General features: G+C 39.5%; 2 protein-coding genes across 2 annotated transcripts in view; both read left to right on the top strand.

The window, feature by feature from the left end:
* The window catches only part of LOC135094592 (THO complex subunit 3-like), a 90,398-nt gene that overhangs the window by 49,704 nt on the left and 35,694 nt on the right, over nt 1-5,000 (top strand). The window lies entirely within an intron of this gene.
* The window catches only part of LOC135094698 (C-terminal-binding protein-like), a 26,432-nt gene continuing 22,331 nt past the window's right edge, over nt 900-5,000 (top strand). Inside the window, 1 exon segment of the mRNA XM_063995016.1 lies at nt 900-1,189. The gene's annotated coding sequence lies outside the window, so the exon portion shown is untranslated.

The following is a 5,000-nucleotide window of genomic DNA, read 5'->3' as shown; positions in this document are numbered from 1 at the left end:
GAGAGAGAGAGAGAGAGAGAGAGAGAGAGAGAGAGAGAGAAGAGGGAGGGGGAGGAGGAGTGAATAGAGAAATGAATAAAGCACTGAAATATTAACTTGATTGATTGATTGTCTGTCTGTCTGTGTGTCTGTTTAACTTGACCTTACCTGTCCACTTTAACTAAACATAACCTGTCTAACTTAACCTGTCTGCTTGTCCAACTTTACCTAAGTGTCTAACCTAACCTAATCTAACCTAACCTTTGTCTAAGTTAACACAACCTCTGTCTCTCCCTGTGTGTCTTTATCAATAATCGTTAGGCTGTGTGTCTAGCCATATTTAACCTAACCGGGATATGTCTACATCTGTCTGTTTACGCCTGCCTGTCTATCTTACATTGTGTCTGTCTGTCCGCATGTCTGTCTAGAAGCAAGTTATATATAATTTATCACTTTCTACGTGCGTGTCTGACTAAGCAACACACACACACACACACACACACACACACACAGAGAGAGAGGTTACAAGGTCTCTCTCTCTCTCTCTCTCTCTCTCTCTCTCTCTCTCTCTCTCTCTCAGTTTTTTCTTTTTTTCTTCAGCCGGAGCGGAGCGGTGGGGTTGCCAAGAGTCGGTTTAGACCCGCGGTATTGCCAACTTCCACATCAATTTTCCATTTCCCACGCTACATCAACTTAAACTCCTTACCTAAGTCACCCACAACATTCAGTACAAGTTGTTAAGTTCGCGCCACAACTTTTTATCAATTGGTTAAGTCTGAATTAGCGAGCAGAAAAATAATATATGGAGTAAACTTCGGCAGCTGACTCGTACCCTGTTGTGTGTGTACGTGTGTGCGTGCGTGTGTGTGTATGTGTGTGTGTGTGTGTGTGTGTATGTGTGTGTATGAGTGTGTTCGTGTGTGTGTTCAATGCTTGGCTGGTTACAGGGACTTAGTTCAGTGTTGTGGCTGTGAGCAGTGAGAGGGGACCGCTACTCGCTGGCGTGGTGGAGTGAACAAGGACCTTTAAACCTTACCGAAGTGTTTACATTTTTGCAACGGGTTACCAAACGACACAAGACGGAGGAGCAGCGAATTAGCAACACCCTCCCTTCCAGTGACTGCGTGGCGTGGCGTGTGACGTGTTTGTGACGGAAATACTTAAATACACACCCTTTGCTCTGTGTTGGCGTGACCTACATGTCTTAAAGGTGATACAAGCGTGGTGTACGTGTGTGCTGTTGATGATAAGTGTGGTGTTGATTATAAGTGTGGTGTAGCGGTATAAGGCTCCCCCGCGGCTGGCTCTGTGGTACAAGGTAGGATGATGGTGTGTTGGCGCCACGTAGCGGGAGAAGTAGCAACTATTCTAGGCTTTTTTTTTTTTTGTTTTAATAGCTTTGGGTTTAACTGTGGTTATATGGTTTGTTTCTCTGTTTTGGGATCTCTCTCTCTCTCTCTCTCTCTCTCTCTCTCTCTCTCTCTCTCTCTCTCTCTCTCTCTCTCTCATATTTAAATACAGCCATTTAATATCACTACAGCCATACATATACAATTTAGTTCATCACTTAAATACTTGGGGTGTTTGACTAGCATACAGTCAGACCAATACAACCAATTACTTTACATACTACAAGTTACCACAGTCTAAAAAATACAGCTGAATAGTCACCACGTATACAGCCTTTTGTAGCCACTTGAAGTTACAAGTGATTATATACGGTCAAATAATATTTAAATACAAAGCCAGTTACTACCACAGTCATACTTATAAACAGTGTGTTAAGTGCGCTTTAATACAACGAGCTACAGTACTTAAATATACAGGCAATTAATCTAGTATACAATACTTATACTTAACATACAACTAGGTAGTTTACACACACATACACTGAAAAACTTACGTAATATCTTGTAATGATAATCTGTCTTGGTCTTATATCCTCTCTCTCTCTCTCTCTCTCTCTCTCTCTCTCTCTCTCTCTCTCTCTCTCTCTCTCTCTCTCTCTCTCTCTCTCACCTGTACCCTCACCTGCCTCATTATACAAGTCATTCACTCACAGTCTCTCTCTCACTCTTTCTCTCTCTGCCTGTGAAGTAACGAAGTGAATAACATCCATGAAAGAATAAAAAAAAAAAAAGATAAAAGTAAAAATTCACGGCGATAAGTAAATTTCGGCACTTGAGATCCGAGTCTTAAGTGGCTTACGCCTTTCCGACGCCATGAGTTGGATGTCGCGTGGAGAAATTTACTTTTTACTCTTTTTCTTATACCCGACATTGCTTGCTGTGTGGGGGTGAGGGAGGGGGTGGGGTGATTAGGTGCAGTAGGGGTAGAGGAGGAGGAGCAAGAGGAGGAGAAGACACTGGAGGAAGAGGAGGAGGAGAGGAGAAAGTTATGAAGTGATGGGGAGTTGGCAACACTAAGTGCGTATGGGAGTGTTGCCATATGAAAGGCTCGGGAATAATTGAAAATCACCCTCTCTCCCTCTCCCTCTCTCCCTTGTCTCTCCTTGCACACCTGAGGAGAAAAGAGTGAGAGAGGAGTTAATAGACCTTACCTGGCGGTGTAATACAGGTGAGAGGAAGTGAAGCATTTTGATATTATAAAGGTATGTGTGTGTGTGTGTGTGTGTGTGGGTGGGTGGGTGTTCTTTGTCTACTTAGGCGAGGCATTATGGGAGACACACGTGGCCAGCAGGTGAAGAAAGGGTTAATTAGCGTAGAGAGGCAGGTAAATATATTGGTGTTCAGGTGTGTGTGTGTGTGTGTGTGTGTGTTAATCTAGCACACACACACACACACACACACACACACACACACACACACACACACACACACACACACACACTTTTGTCCCTAATCACGCGTGTGTGTGTGTGTGTGTGTGTGTGAGAGAGAGAGAGAGAGAGAGAGAGAGAGAGAGAGAGAGAGAGAGAGAGAGAGAGAGAGAATTTCTCTTGCAGTAGTCCATTTACCCTCCTCCTCCTCCTCCTCCTCCTCCTCCTCCCAACACTAGATTTGACAAAGCACGCTGCCATATAAGGAGGAAGAGGAGAAGGAGGAGGAGGCATTGAGGAAGATTGGGGAAGAGGAGGGAGGGGGAGGAGGGAGAGAATGCGGAGAAGATGAGGAGGAGGAGGAGAAGGAGGAAGGGAAGAGAGGGTCAATTTAAGGTCACGTTAAGAGAATGACCTGCACACACACACACACACACACACACACACACACACACACACACACACACACACACACATACAGCCACGCACGCAACTCTGTATATTTGAGTGTATCACCTTTAAGTACTGTTGGTGTGGCCTTAAGGTGACACACACACACACACACACACACACACACACACACACACACACACACACACACACACACACACACACAAACTCACACACACACTAACATAAACAAAAACCACAAACAAAACATTTCAAGTCGTTTATTTATTCATTTACACATTTTATTTACTTATTTTTGCAGTTAACAAATTAAAACGCTTTAATTATTTGTATACTTCGAATCATATGTAATTTACTATTTTTGTACTTTTTTTTTGTGTTAGCGTACTCTGCATCTCTTTTTGCTGTTAATTTACTTGATTCTCGGTTTTATAATTCTCTCTCTCTCTCTCTCTCTCTCTCTCTCTCTCTCTCTCTCTCTCTCTCTCTCTCTCTCTCTCTCTCTCTCTCTCTGTTGACATTATATTTGTTTCTCTGCTATCACACTTCTTTCTCTCAGTACTCCATCTGCTATTATCGTATTTGTGCCTCTGAGGTCAGAATATAAACAAACCATTGAGGACAACCACGTGGAGGGAAGAATGAATAAATAGATGATGCATTATTGGGCTTTAGATGATGAAATAGGGATGGGTGTTATATACAATGATAAAAATGGTTACAAAGGAAGAAATAATGAAAAAGTGGAATAAGTAATGAAAAATTGAGGTGTAGAGACATAAATAAAGGGTGGGTGTTAGACGGGTAGTGAAATAATGAGTTACAGAGGAAGAAATGTTAAAAAATGTTAAAATCTTGGGTTATAGATGAAGAAATATGGATGAATGATAAGTAACCTGAAATATTTGACTATAGAGGAGGAAATAATGAGTGACAAGTAAAAATGAGTGAAAGCTTGATACATGTTGATACATTTGACTTTATAGGAAGAAATGGGTATAAATACTAGATAAATAATGAATTGCTGGGCCATGGAGGAAGTGTTTGAGTGAAGAGAATGGTGTTAATTCAAATTAGAGGGGAAAAAGGAGTTTGATGAAATTTAACTAAGAATGTAAACAATAGAATAATGATGACATGTTTTGAGACAATATAAAATATTACATAAAAAAATACAAGGATGAGAAAAAAATAATAAGGGAGAAAACAAATTCCACATGTAAGAAAAGATTAGGTGGAAGAACAGTGATATTAATAGCGAAATTAAATTATAAGTTGAAAACAATGTATAAGGATTAGACAAAATAAGTGATGAAACAAATACGTAAGTGACAAAGTTTATACAAATATAATAACGAGAATATGAACAATAGATCAGTAAAACAGATTTTTGGTGGAAGTAAACATTGAAGATATTAAAAGTAAATGATAAAGTAGAATTTGATAGAATATATGTAGAGATAGAGATTAAAATAGAGTTAGGGAGGACTAAAGAAAGATAGATATACGTAAACATAGAAAATAATTATTGAAGAGAGTCAGAATGAAGAAAGTAAAATATATAGATGTAAATAAACAGAAACTGAATACAGAGTTAGAAATTATTAAAGAAAGATACATAGATGCGAAATACACAAAATATAAATCAAGTTAGGAAGATTGAAACAATAATACATACATACCTGATAATATTACCATTTCCGACCTTAGATACAACTTAGAATATCATAAATGTTTGTTAGTCGTACACCTTTTACTGTTATCGTACTTTTTTATCTATTATTCTTTAAAGACGGAAGTTTTGAATAAGAACTGATAAACTGAAGGAAAA

This window comes from Scylla paramamosain, chromosome 46 (genome assembly GCF_035594125.1).
Source record: "Scylla paramamosain isolate STU-SP2022 chromosome 46, ASM3559412v1, whole genome shotgun sequence".
Classification (NCBI taxonomy): domain Eukaryota; kingdom Metazoa; phylum Arthropoda; class Malacostraca; order Decapoda; family Portunidae; genus Scylla; species Scylla paramamosain.
Note: the sequence above shows the minus strand (reverse complement) of the source record. Positions and strands in the feature narration are given on the sequence as shown.